At 42.8% G+C, this 15,360-nt stretch overlaps 1 protein-coding gene across 1 annotated transcript in view; it reads right to left on the reverse strand.

The window, feature by feature from the left end:
* The window catches only part of grin2aa (glutamate receptor, ionotropic, N-methyl D-aspartate 2A, a), a 132,481-nt gene that overhangs the window by 96,749 nt on the left and 20,372 nt on the right, over nucleotides 1–15,360 (reverse strand). The gene's annotated exons all lie outside the window — the stretch shown is intronic.

Below are 15,360 nucleotides of genomic sequence, written 5' to 3' on the forward strand. Positions count from 1 at the left end.
TTCTTTTTTTTACACAACAGAAAATGGAGTTGTTAGGATAATCACATTCATAGAATTAAGCTCAGTTTTCATCTCAGCACAATGAACCTAAACACAGCCCTAAAAATAGAAACCAAATTATTCTGACTTTCAAAACCTGGATTCAGAAGAACATGAAGAAAAGGAAAAACTAAAACTGTGATGAAAACTTATATTTCTAGCTAAAGTACAAATCCTCTCCATCTCTCTCTCCGTTTCTCCCGAACCTTTGCTCATCTTTTCTCTCTTTACTTTGTCATTCAGAGACACTGCGAGCTGCTGTTGTGATTTCATGCTGTGCTGTTTGCATGAATAACTGTGAATGTGTACATACACAAACACACACTGTGTTGCGTGTATGTGTCGTGGCGGAAAACTATTTGATTTGCTGCTGGGACGGTGATAAACAACATAATAATCACGCAGTCATTGTTAATGCCTGTGTAGGTGTTTATGATGTCAATAAAAAGAGTAAGCTGGGAATGGCGTGTGCATATGTTTATGTTTCAGCCTCTTATGATGCAGTGCTGCGTGTGTGTGTGTGTTTGTTTGTGTGATGACATATCACAAACTATATTTGCTTCCTTCCTACAGGATGTGCGTCTATGTTTGTGTGTATTTTACAGCCAGAAATACTATTCTATGTGTCATCACAGTGACTCAAGCCTATGTACTGTACTCATCAGTGTGTGTGTGTCTCTGTGGGTATATCTTTTATTATTTAATCATCATTCGTGAGGATATTTTGGCCATTTCACAAATTCTAAGAGCTGTTTCAGGGTTACATGTTTATGATTAGGTTAGGATTAAGTTAGTATTAGGTTCGGGTTAGTCTTTACTTGAGGTGGTGTAGAGTGTAGGGGATGAATTATCTCAGTATCCGTTTTCATAACTTCAGAGAAACATGTCATTCTCTCCCAGCTTTCTTCAAATGTGTGATGGCAAAAAAATAAACTATGATGCTCTGATGCAGTCAGTCATGTTGCTGTGTGTGTGTGTGTGTGTGTGTGTGTGTGTGTGTGTGTGTGTGTGTGTGTGTGTGTGTGTGTGTGTGTGTGTGTGTGTGTGTGTGTGTGTGTGTGTGTTTGTGTGTGTGTGTGTGTGTGTCTCCAGAGGTGAGGCCACGGGCAGGCATTGACCCGCTGTGCCAGCTGACTAAATAACCACATGTTTCACGACTCATGTTCCACACGATAAACTGGATTTTACTGACATTCTACTGTTTCTCTCTCTCTCAGTCACGACGTCTTAATTTTCTCTATTTGGCTTTCAGTTCATTCTTTTGATTTGCTGGCTCCTGTTCTCATTCCCCCCCCTCCATCAAAGAATTCACAAATCAAGCTGATCATACACGAAAAAGGACTTGGTGCAACAACAGGAATTCAACTGGAATGGTCACGTTTTACTGGCTGGTAATTACTTCTGTTGTAATAATCCAAATATCTACCATTAATTGATAATGACACACTCCAGTGACGATGCAGAATCCAGTATTTTCTCTGCCTCCATAGATTTGGCACAGGGGCCCCACACCTTGATTAACAGAGAGGAGAAGATATTGATATGATAACGAGAGAGCGGAACATAATTAAAAGCTGTGGGTGTTGCATAACGTGGTTAACTGTAAATATGTAAATTGAATAAATATGTTTGTGAAAGCTTTTCCTCATCACACATCGTTGTGTAATTAATAAGATTTACACTGATTCAGACAATAAATCACAGTTTAATTTGCTTGTTTTACTTTCTACTGCTTTATGCTTGGGAAGAAAAGACTGCGGAGTTTCCCAGAGCATCGTGGAGGGTTAAAGAAACGCAAGTTACATTTTTAACCTCCAGTGAAGGTTGTGTTTTCTTTCACATTTGTTTGTTTGTCAGCAGGATTACACAAAAGCTACCGGTCTGATTACAGCGAAACTCGGTGGAAGGATGTGGTGCGGATCAGAGAGGACCTCATTACATTTAGATCTGGATTAAGGTGCGGAAACATTGCGGGGGGGAGTTTTTCAACATTTTCCTTGATTTCTAAGAGAATAATTCATGGATCTTGATGAAATCCAGATCCCAATTTAGTATCTATTGTGAATTAAAATGTGGTTTCATGAAGGGGACTGTTGGGCATCGGAGAGCATATACTCCGAATGCCATCCTGCTTTATTTTAAATCGTCTTTTTCCGTTTGTGACTTTATAAAATAGCCTGAATCTCAGTAACACGTACATCCTGAAAATATCATTTTGTGAGGATTTGATGCTGGTTTCTGCTGCGGTAAAAAATCTCTTACTCGGGCTGCAGCACGATTTTCTTTTTATCTCAACAAAACAGAAAAGAATTCTGTCCAAACGCTGTATTGGAAATACCAACAGACGAGTCGAGAATCATTTGCACTTACTTCGCCTCATATTTTGAGGACCACTGTCAAACTTAGCAGCTGAATACAGGAGGCGACTTCCATCACCCTCAAACAAAAGAGAAAGCATCAGTACGTCCTCTACTTTCTGTTCCTTGCTTTCATGTTTGTTGCCGCCTGTGTGGAGCCGGCTCTTCTTTTCAAATTCTCCGAACACATTCATCTCTCTCTCTTACGCCCTGAGTGACAAAGCGGGCAGCCCAGTAACCAGGGGAAACGCTGCGTGACGTTACACACACCCTCACACAGGCTTAGTCAGAGAATGCAGCAGCAACATAAACCCTCATACACGCACACACACACACATATATACGCACAGTCACATATACACAAGAGAAAAAGAGCAAGAGATTAACCCCAAGTATTCATAAGAAGTTGTTCCCCATTCACCCATTCACACAAATAGTGACGCACACGCTCACAGACATTTTGCAATCCTTCAAGCAATTGTATCCAGAATGACGAGTCAGCAGAACGTGCTGGGTTACGTGGAGGCTGACGCACACAGCCGGGCCACAGCGCCGTGGTTTCTCCTGCCATCTTACTCACTTTCTCTGACCCACTCAGACGTGTGGTCATCCCTTCATCCTCTGAGGGACTGAACCTAGAGCTGCGGCACAAGGACCCACAGAGAGCCAAGGTGCTAAGGGTGCAAAAGTGGCAACAAAGATGTGAGAGAAGCTAATATTGAAGCTAATGTTGAACGACATGTGGGAGAGACGCCTCAGATTCAACAAGAGACCAACTGTTTTTATTGATTCCTGTTGGGAGATGAAGATGCAGCAGAAAACGAGCTCAATTAGTCAATCAGTGCTGAACGTGCTAATTGGGACTGCAGCCTTCTCTGTATCTGTTTATGTCAACGCACAAACACATACTCATATTTTGCTGCCACTTGTCTGCGTTTTTGTGTTAGTGTTGTGTAAGTTCACCTGTTAGGTGATAGACAGGTAAACAAAAAGATACCAGAAGAAGAAGAAGAAGAAGATGTCATTTTTTAAACCGTCCACTTCAGTGGGGTTTTAAAGTCTGAAACCACCAACTGGCAGGTTTCAGTATTCTGATGCGCTGCTTGTGTTTGAGGCCAGTTATTAAGAAATCATCAGAAAGAGCAGTTTTATCTTGAGCCACAGCGTAATAGAAAACATGAACTCAAAGGCCAATTACGACCAAAGGCGGCAACCACTTTTTCCTGTTTATTTTAATTATCCCATCACCACATTGTGGGTCCTGACCCGGCTCTTGAACAGCATGGTGCAAAGAGACAGGACTGGTTAAAGGCCCGCGCTAATCACCAATTGATGTGGGTTCAAATCCCAAACCAATCTCTCTAAAATGAAGACAGAACTTTGATTTATTAAGATGAACGACACACACAGAGTCAGAAGAGATGAGGGGTGGGAGGAATAACAAGAAGAGGGTAAGAGGGTTAATGACGGGCTCCAACACAAGATTGCTCTTGTTTGTGCAAAACACACACACACACGCGCACACACACACACACACACACACACAGGTCAGCTTGATGAGATTGCACATGATAAATTGATGAGCCGACTAACGCTACACCTCCGGTCTCTTTATGTCGTCCACCCCTGCCTGTCAGAGAGAGAGTGATAAAGGAAAGACAAAAGAAAAAGAAGTGGGCGACTGAGGTGTGAAGAAAACGAAAAGACGGAGGAGAGAGAGAGAAACAAAGAGAGTGATGGTGTTTGAGCCAAGGGGGCAACTCTTTGTCTTCCTAATGGAGCCATTACCCAAGGGTGTGTGACCCCTGAGGGTCAATCTTAAAAAACAAAGGTGTATACACACACAGACACACACACAGACACACACACAGGACAATATGGATTATGGTATAACTAGCACTGCCAAAAGCTGAAGGACAGGCTACGACACTGTGTAATCTGTATTTTATTAGCATAGATTTTACTCGCTGCTGTTTCCTGCCAATCTTTCCTCCCTCCTGCACTTTTCTCCGTCTCCTCAGCGTGTCTCACTCATTCTCCTGTATCTCAAACTGAGAGCGAGGTTTAACTAATTTTAAAAAAAAAGAAATGTGATTGCATTCCTGCAATAATGAAACGACTGTGTGGGGACGGTCAGTTTTATTGGTATTAGGTGAGAATTAACATCTTATTAATGCAGTCACGTCTCTACTTGTTTCTTTTTCTCTCATCCTGCTCATTTCTTTTCTTCTCATTTCACCCATTTACCGTTAATCTTGTCACTCCCTGTAAATCACTGCTCCTGTCTCCCTCTGCACCAACACATCCTAATTCTCTTTCTCTTTGTCGCCAACCATCTTCGTCGCCGTCTCATCCTCACATTACCGCTTCGTAATTTAAAGTGCCAGTGACCTTTTGTGCAAAGACGTGTTCACATATGTGTACACAAAAACACACTCAAAGGCTAATAACACCATGAAAAGATGCCTGGGAGATAGCGTGTAATCTTAAACACGTACATTCTCATGCCTTTGTGTGTGTGTGTGTGTGTGTGTGTGTGTGTGTGTGTGTGTGTGTGTGTGTGTGTGTGTGTGTGTGTGTAATAATATTCCATATGTCCTTGAGAATGTTCCAGGCAAATTACCTATTCAGCAATATCACACATTAACTATGAAAGGTGTGCGTCTGGTACAATAACAATTAAATCTGAATATTATAATGTACAAACTGTCCAGAAGGACATAGAGTTCATTGATGTGGACAGCTTCAACACAAACACACACACATGCACACACAGACACACAAATGTGACTGCAGGGTGTTCACTTGAAAGAATAATTTAAAAAGAGAAACAGTCACAACAAAAAAAACACATGTGCAAAAAACATGTTATGCAACTTGCAATGCCTTAGATGTAAAATAAGACAAGAATCAAAATCTCAGAGATTCAGCAGTAGATGCCACACACACACACACACACACACACACAGAGACACACACACACAGACACACACAGACAGCAAAAGGACGGAAAACAGCCTGCCAGTCTGCGCCTCTCTCTTAGTGTCACATCTTTGAGAGGTCGTTTAAGAAAATGAAAACCCCAGAGGAGAGGATCAATTACTTGCTGTAAAAGACCGGAGAGAGGTTTTCATATTAGAAAGATAAAGTGTTGCTCGGAGTTCTGCGATAAAGGCAGAGAGGAGAGAGAGGGAACAAAACAAAGAGAGAGAGAGCGAGAGAGAGAGACAGAGAGAGAGAGACAGAGATGGATGCAGAGAGAGGGAGAAAAACAGGGAGAATGATGGGAGACTTAAGAGATGGATGACGTTTGAGGGCCGTTTACCAATTTGCCTCAGTGGTTGCGAGGAGATGTGTTTCAGAGATGTGTATTGTGTGTGTGTGTGTGTGTGTGTGTGTGTGTGTGTGTGTGTGTGTGTGTGTGTGTGTGTGTGTGTGTGTGTGTGTGTGTGTGTGTGTGTGTGTCATTTCCAGTGTCTGAGAGAGCAAACTGAGCTGAATTAAGTTGTAAATTGGACGGGTGTGATTGCACCCGGCGCAGTGCGACTCGCTTATCATTCAGCTGCATCGTCTCCAGCAGCCTCGGTCAGAGATAGCGAGAGGAACAATGACGAGACTAATTCTATTGAGTCCATACACCGTCGTCGCGAGAGGCCGAGCGAGGGAGAGGAGGAGAAGCAGGGAGAAGTGGCTGAGGGACGGAGGGAGCCAGGGAGCCGGGGAGCCTGGGAGACGTGGGGAGAAAGAATGAGAGAATGGAGGAGTGCGAGGGGGGAGCCTCGCCGCGCTGAGTGACTTCAATAGCCTCTCCTCCCTCCTCTCGGCCCATCGCTGCCTCTCAATTAAATTCTAATCAATGGAAAAGCCTCATTATCCCCACAGCCGGCAATGCTGTGGAATTGATCTCTATCCCCGTGGTACAGCCGCACAATGCAAAACTATAAAGCTTTGGTCAGGAGTGTCACAAGTGTTAGCCGGCTCCCGATATCGCACATGGGGCGATGAGACGCCACGCGAAGTACAAACCAGTAGAGAATTACATTTAATTGGAATTTGAAGGCAGTGCACATAGTCATCTGTGTTTAGGGTCAACAGGTGAGATTTAAACTCACTGAAGGGAAAACATATCCCATCTGACCTGGGAACACGACGGGATCAACACAGAAGAGCTGCATGGGAGCGTGGAGAGGGACGTGTGGAACATCTGTGGCCTGATCTCAGATAAGCAGATGCGCGGCCTGGTTGACATTAGATCCCAAGCGTTTGCAGTTGGGTGGTAAACTAAAGGGGTAAATATGTTGTCATAGTGATTCACATTGTGCCGCATTAAATCTTATTAGATATATTTTGTCCTTCATTTATGCAGTTTGAAGGTCCAAAGACCTGACAGCATCCTTTCGTCCTTTGAATACATTTTCCATTTTTGGCCATGAGAGTATGTCGTACCTTTTTAGTTTGTTCCAAAATATATATATATATACAGTATATATTTATTGTCTTTCTAGAGGTTGAAGAGAACCGAAAAACTAGAATATCTATTAAAAGGTTGTCAGTCGAGCCAATAATAAAACTGAAGAGGTTAATAGACTCGAAATTAAAGAAGAAAGTATGTTACTTTTTCAGCCTACTTATTTCACACACAATTTTAATTGTTTACCTATGTTTAAGTGTTTAACTCTACAAGAGGTTGTATTTTTCCTCTTCATGGGGCTACTGCTGTCACATAAAATGAATTCAAAGTAATCATATGCTTAAAATAGTGCAATCAAAAATATCCAAAAATAGTAAACACTACAAGATACTTTTGAATTATGTTTTAATTGACTGCTCAGGTGTCAATAGGTTGTTGTTGCATGCATCATACGCTGGCTGTCAGAGGCAGTCGGGCTCTTCTATTGAGAAGCTCAAAAACCCTCAGGTTTGCACACACACACATTTGTGCATTCACACACACACAATGCACAATAGATGTGGGGGTTAAAGATGAAATGTGTACTTTCAGACAGATGAGGACAGAGGTGTCCCGGGGTGGAGGCCTGTTTAGAATGCACCTGCCGACGACCCCAGAGGAGCAGACAGATGATTTCGCCACAGGGACAGTAACGCCTGACAGCACACACACACGCACACAACACACAACACACACACACAGTGCAGGGTTACCCTGCCATTTTTATGATGGCTAAATGTCTGCAGGGGGTCTAGTGATAAACTGTCCTGATGGCATCACAGTGTCCTCTCCACCTTCCCTCTGTCTTTTCTCCTCCACATCCCCACGGTGTCTGCACAGATGAATCTATTCAGAGATACAGGTCCCATGCAGGATATTTCTGAAGGGACGACATCTCTCTCCTCATCATCAACCCCTGCGTCGTGCTTTCATTCCCTGGTTTCTACCCGCTGCAGCATTTACAGTCACTCTCTCTCTCTCCGGATCTCTGAGCCTTTCAAAGACAGAGAAAAAGTTTGTGTGTGGGTGAGCCTGTTGAAGGTTGTGTTGTTTTCAAGGTTCCTGCTCTGCTTGCAGTCACATATTATTTCAGATGCAGGGTGTGTGTGTGTGTGTGTGTGTGTGTGTGTGTGTGTGTGTGTGTGTGTGTGTGTGTGTGTGTGTGTGTGTGTGTGTGTGTGTGTGTGTGTGTGTGTGTGTGTGTGTGTGTGTGTGTTGTAGGTGGGAATAGACACTAAACCACGAGGACTCATTGCGGGTTTTGGTTTTAATTAGGTGGAGGTCGGGGATTGGGCAGTTTGGGTTCAAGCTTGAATGGGGCTGTGGGCGAACCCCGGACAGGGGTCACTTGTTTATACTCACATCAAGTCCGCCTGACAATTTATTAAAAGTGTATTGTTTGTACTCAAGGGAAAAATAAAGAGGTAATTGCCTGGTTTCAGGTGAGTCTCTGATAGTTTGAGAAAGTGGTTCACTCTGAACCTGCACGACACCGTAAAGATCAGAATACAGGTGCACTCCAAATGTAGGGGCGGCTGGTTGAAATGGTGGCTCATTTGACTGAGGTAACCTTCCCCCCCTCTCCCATCTCCTACGCCTGACAGAGAGATTTTCTCAGCTCACAAACTAGAACTAGAACACCAACAAGTTTAATTGACCCAGACAGAGACATTGGATCATTAATAAAAGAGCAATAGAAAGCCGGTGCACGCTCCCCATGCAAGACCCATATCTAAATCTTTCATTGAGGTGTGTGTGTGTGTGTGTGTGTGTGTGTGTGTGTGTGTGTGTGTGTGTGTGTGTGTGTGTGCACAATCACGTACATGTTTGCATTGTAAAGTACGAGTAACGAAACATGTCAATAGAATACATCTTCTGATTTCCCAGTTTTCTCCTCTATTACGTTTGTAACGGGCTCAAGTGCTGCAAATATGTTCATGCTAATAAATCACGTGTTCACAAGCTACAGTTACACATATTTTAGCTGATGTATTGGCAAACATTTGCAATATTAGTTTTAAAAATGTCAATCTCAACCTTTTAAGGCCCACATCCAACATTCGCTGGTTACTGGTGCTGGAGTAAAGTTTGTTTTGGGTGCAGCATCTCCTCTAAATGCTCTGCAGACCTTTATCATACCAGGAGAACTATTACACCAAGTTTTACAGTAAATCATTAAATTCTCATTTGCAACGTTTACTTGTTTATGAGATAAAGAGGTAACAGGGAAAACAATTTCTGTTGCGATCGTGCCGCAGATGAGCCGACTGCGACGATTCCTCAGACGGTGACAGGTACAAAGTTGCTAATTAAGTGGTGAGAAAGTCTCCGGCTTGAATGGGTTTCTGGAACCTGGGTTTGTGTTCCGCAGAGTCGTGACATCAGGCTGTGAATAAATGACCAAAGTTTCTCATTGAGACGAGTGAGCCGTCGAAACCTAGAGCTCTTTTCTCCTTGTCTCTGTGTTTCCTGCATGAAACAGACGTGACAGACAACAGTGGAAACAAGACTCCACTGAGGGTAGAACGAAATATAATATAGTGTATAGACATAGATAGTGTATGTGCAGATACTAATTCACACATGACCACAGGCAAAATTGTGTGTCTGTGTTCATTGAGGGACACTTAGAGGGGAGACAATAATGAGATTTCAAGAATAAGTTGTAAGATAGTCATAATATTAACAGGATACAGTCATAATTTTAGGCTGTGTGTCATTTATAGAGGGAATATCGGAAGTTCAGCATCTGCGTTAAAATGAGCAATGTAGAGCATCTTGTTAAGTTATACTTTAGTATAAGTTGCTCATCAGCACCACATCATCATTACTATCACAAAGGTGTTGGTTACATGTGCATGCTATTAAAAAGGATTTGTATTTTCTGAAGAAACAATAAGTTTGTTTTAAATCTTTGGAGCCAGATAAAGTGGAATTCTAGGAAGCACAGGTTCTCCTCCTGGTAAATTTCCTAATTTGTATTTTTTGTTATTCTCTTAATAATATGATGTAAAAATCCTTGTGATATTAAGACTTTATACTTGTAATATTAAGACTTTACTCTGGTAATATTGTGACTGCAGTGCACAATTACAAATGATGGATGATGATGTTAAATGTTTAGTGTTTTCTCTTAGCTACATCAGTTACCTTCATTTTCAACACACACACACACACCCACACACACACACACACAGTTTGAATGCTAAATGAATTTCTTCAGCTGGCCTTGGTCTGCAGTGACAGCACTGCAACGCCATCTTTTGTGTGTGTGTGTTTCTGCGGACTGCAATAAATTACAGCTAGTGTACTGCGGGGAGACCATAGTTCAATGAGGGAGCTTTTATTCTTCATCAATCGCTAACTGTGCTTAACATCGTGTGTGTGTGTGTGTGTGTCATGCAGGATATTCACACATCCAACACACTCAAACACATTCACACAGGGTAACGTGTTGTGTTAAGTCAAATACTTTATAAAGTTTGCGTTCTTTGTGTGCGTGTGTCCGTCAAGACATATTTCTCAGTGGCACTGCACTAACAATACCCCATCCTCCTTGTCAAGGTTGGACGGAAGCAACATCTCAAACACACGCACACCCACACACGATCAGACACACAAATGGAAGAGTGGTCACGTTGTAGCCACACGCTCAGGCCAACACACAAATACACAAAAAAGCCACCTCACCGTGACTCTTCATCTAAATTTCTAAATGAACTATTCAAAAGTCAGAGATGTTGATTAATTCAAATCCCTTAATAACAAACCACGGTCTCTATTCATTCAGGAGATTCAAGCGCAGAAAGCCAGGGTCGGCCCTGCAGGCAGAGCGTGGGCTTTACTGCAGTGAGGAGAATAAAGGATCACTCCTCTCAAGGACGACTTACCTAAGCGATCACAAAGCGATGGTTTACCTGGAGACGATGTTGAGAGGAAGTTCATTGTGAGGACGAAGAGTTGGTTTGTTGAGAAGTTGTGTTAAAAGTGCCCTTCGGGGGCGTGTGTGCAGCGACGTATGGTACCGATACACACGTTGTTCAGGTGTGACCCTCAAAATTGTTAAATGAGATATTTGCATTTGATTCAATGGGCCCCAGCTCCCGTGCAACCTTCAAAGGATAAGTGGTGTGGAAGGATGGAAAACTCTACTTTAATGTGAATAGGTGCCAACTACTGTATACATAACTAATATTCATACAGCCTGCATTTAAACAACCAGAGTTAGGTATGAAAAATGTATTTAAAATAGTTAGAAGAGTTATTCAGTGAGTGATATGGTGCTTTGATGATTTATAGCACAGGGCTGTAGCTAGGATTTCAGAGGAGTCACCACGTCAGCCCCCCAAGAATGACCGGAAATAATGTCAAGCCTAAATAGTTATTTTGAATGCTGTTCCAAAGCCTTCTCCACCCTTTCATCGATAAACTTCTAATGATGAATTATTCATAGTCATGTACATAAACATGCAAATAAGTTTAAGGCATTTTTACAGGAAGCAACTGAGACACTTTAAGGTTGAAAACAACAAACTCTTCATCATGACACTTCTTCCTTCATTGGCCACGAGCAAAAATATTTTGCTAAATGGTAGAACATAGTCTTTTAGAAAAATCCCTCACTAATAGTTGTGTCTGTGCAATTTCAAAATGTTTCCATCTCCCATATTTTTTTATATTGTAGCCTAAATGTTTGTATCTCCTTAGATTTTTATTGCACGTTTACCTCTTACTTTTTCTTACTGATGCTTCTTACTTTTAATTTCCCCTTTGCTATGTTAATATGGCTGATTTCCTCGCTGTGGGACTAATAAAGGATGATCTTATCTTGTAGAGGAAGCCCAGGCAGCTCCATGTAAAGGTTACACTGCTGCGAGCTGCTCTGGCTCTGCGCAAAATGTGACTTGTACAATTTTCAATAATAGACCGAAACACCTCATCCGCTCCACGAACACTACAGACTCTTTCTCTATCTCTCTACCTCTGCCTCCCTTTTTGGATGCCCTCCCTCTCCTCCTCCTCTCTCAGGTGTTTCAGCAGGTAAAAACCCCATTTCCCAGTTCCCCTTGGGGAGCGCTGACCTAACTGTCGGTGCTCCCCGGAGCCCCGGCTAACTCCGCAGACCCATTTGTCAACGTTGACCCTGAAACACTCCCTCTTTTCCGCCCGCCTCCATCCGTCTTCCCTCCCTTCCCGTGCGTTCTCTCCTCCTCTGGTACTCCTGCTATTTTTAAATCCTCCCCACATGTCCTGCTGAACGCCCGTCCACCTAAAAAGGCAATAAAAGCACCAAGGGCTGGATAAGATGGACAGATACGGGGAGGATAAGGGAGCAAGACAAACAAAAAGATGCCAGAGAGACGGAGGACAGAGAGAGACGGAGGACAGATATAGACGGAGGAGCTGAAAGGAAGTGGAACACTTAAAAGAACATACTTTATTTAAGAGACTTTTAACGGCCATCGCTCCACAGTATACATTATTTTTACAAGAAAAAGCTGTAGGCGACTTAAAACTTTTTAACAATGACTCAAACGAATATGAGTAATATTAACCGTCTCTTTTTTGGAAAATCTTTGCATTTTCATTATTTCAGGTTTTACAGCCCACAAATTTGATCGGGTGGGTAACATTGTTCAGTATTTGCACGAGAACTAAACTTAAAGATGCTACAGATGTAAATTATTATTATTATGATGCTATATTTGCATTTATTCTTATGTCCATTAAGGTGCTCTGTCTCTATCAAATACACAAATAAATAAAGTTTGCAATTAGCTGTTGAACATCGTTTTCTTTTCCCCTCAAGTGGCAACAAAAACTACATGAGCCTGATTCCCATTGGATTGTTCGGTGGCAATTTAAAGATATAAATATACTTAACCTTTAACATTTAAATAAAAATAATCTAAATGGGAGACGTTTAACATCCAATTACACGATGAATGAATGACACATTCAAAAAAAATTAAAAGATTGATGCAGCAATTGAAATTGCTTATTTACATTTTTCTGAAGAAGTGGCCTCATCACCTTGAGTAGCCGACTGATCTGAGGTGCTGGTATTAAGAGAGGTTGCGTACAGTAATTACAGTAGGGGGGTTGGGGGGGGGGTTGGGATTTAATAGGATGTGCACAGGCTATTCTCAGTAAAAGCCTTATCGCTAATAACCACACACTATCAACTTAATTAAAGGCTGCTTCTTTAAAAGCCCCCTCAGCCTCTCTCAGGTTCTCCTCTGCACTTCTTATTCTATCTTTAACTCTCTCGTTTCTGCTCGTTGCGTCGTTCTCCGAGGAGAAAAGGTGTTGAGTCACTCTTCTGGCCCCGTTGTCCTCCCCCTCCGTCTTTGAAGTCAGCTGAATTCCATACAACAGTACAATCTAAAGGCCAAGAGCTCACTGCGCCAGTTACATGATGTGACACGACACTTTAAGGACTACATATTAAGGGCCGCGCAGTTAAAAGAACCCAGAGTGCTGAGACAAGTTGCAAATGACCTGAAAACTAAAAATAGTTCTCTCCAAAAAAAAGAAAGTAGCTCGCTCGCTGCGGAATTTAAATTGGGAAGACAAAAATGTAGAGGGACACATTTCAGAGCTGATGAAGCCTGCGTTACAAGCTTCTGCATAACGGTGTCCTGCAGAATACTTACAAGTCATGTCACTGTCACACTGACTTACAGCAAACTATGTCCCTTACATGTTCACGTACAACATACAGTGCATGCTTCATACTTTAACCCGACACAGAAAGTGCCACTCAAACATTAGGCACGGCAAGTTAAAACACGGAGGGATACGAGCGTGAGCGGAGAGAACGGCTGTGCTGTTACTTTCAGTTTTCACAGGGTTGAAAGTTTGCCGTGTTTGCGAAGGCGCAGCACTTGTGGCGTTTCAGTCGACGGGCACACAAGAGGACATTGCAGTTTCCCATCAGGCTCGACAAGGCCTCTTAAGTTGTCTTTCATGTTAATGGACACGATGCAGCGTCCTCTTTTTTTTTTCTCCAAGCTGAAGTTTTGAGAGCAAAGTGCCGGGTGCATGGACGGAGAGAGCGAGGCGGAGAGGCGGAGGGAGACAAATAAACCGAGTGTGCCAATAAAACATGAATAATGCCGTTTTCCTGAGAGCCCCCCCGCTGTGCTCGCAGCTTGTTCGTTGCTTGTCACACAGGGACGTTCTTACAAGTTTTTTTTCCACCCATCCTCCATCCATCCATCCATCCATCCATCCATCCATCCATCCATCCATCCATCCATCCGTCGACTGTGCTACTTCAGAACAATTAAGGTTGACTTCATGCTCCACGGGGCTTTCCATCATAATGGAGAGACGAGTGAAACAAGGAAGAGGCTCGTCGGAGGGATGTTTAATTCATGTCACTCTCACTGCCTGCATCGCTCCGCTCCCTGTCTTTTAGCACAGCTCACTGCCCCCAACATGGTGCAGTGCTGGGCTAGGCTACACTGCGCTAACGCTAAGAGAGAAACTATGGTCCATTTTAATGGACTTGTGTTGCTATGCTGGAAGGATTCGACGCAGGCGAGAGGAGCAAACCAGCCCTGCTCTAACATGACTGTGCTCGTTCACTGAAAACACTGGACTAATGCGGCCACAGCCTTCTGCATGGCTGTGTGTGCATTGCATGTATGTATGTGTGTCTGTGTGTGTGTGTGTGTGTGTGTCCTCTTTGAAGTCAGAAATAGATATAGGACGCAAAGAAATGGGAGGAAAATGTTTTTTTTAAAGGCAGTGCCATTAAAGAAAAGGATAGCTGCATCACTTTGTTCTTGAAACCTAAAGCGGCGGAAGGCATGGGACACAGCTTTGTTAAGTGCCTTGTGTGTGTGTGCATGTGCATGTGTGTGTGCGTGCACATGGAGAAGAGAGGGAGCGTGGGGTAAAGCTGTTGCCAACTCCTTTCGACACGGCTTTGTTACAGGGGACAAATCTCTCACCACAATCTTCAAACACTTAACAACGAACAAGATGGAAGAAGGGGGGGCAGATAGACTTTCAAGATTAGATGAGAAATGTGGATGAGAGGTGGAGATAAGGGGCGGAAAACAGAAAGCTTCAGGTGGAATGCGGGAAGGACCTGGTTGGATGAAATAAAACACAGAACTCCGCAAAGACTCTGGTGTTTGGAAGATTTAAATAGGACGACATGCACTATATTAAAAAACGAATGGAAGCTGATGTGGTTTAGATATTTTTTTTTAATTCCCTTTAAAATCTCCTTAAATCTCAAATTTGACCACCTCCTTAATCTTCTGATCATATGTTAGAATCACATTTTCAGTATCGTGATCCTTGAGCGTCTGCTTTATGTACCACCGATCTTTTACCCCCGGTGTCTCCAGCACGAAGTTTAGAGAGGAGGAGCTTTTTTTTTTTGCGGCTAATCTAATTAGATCAAACTTAACTCGAGTGACTGACCTCCCAACACAGAGGATTTTAATTGAAATCCCAAAGCCGCTCAAACAGAAAAGACAGTGTTGTAGAGGAAAT

The sequence above is a fragment of the Hippoglossus stenolepis genome, chromosome 16 (assembly GCF_022539355.2).
Source record: "Hippoglossus stenolepis isolate QCI-W04-F060 chromosome 16, HSTE1.2, whole genome shotgun sequence".
In the NCBI taxonomy this organism is placed as follows: Eukaryota; Metazoa; Chordata; class Actinopteri; order Pleuronectiformes; family Pleuronectidae; genus Hippoglossus; species Hippoglossus stenolepis.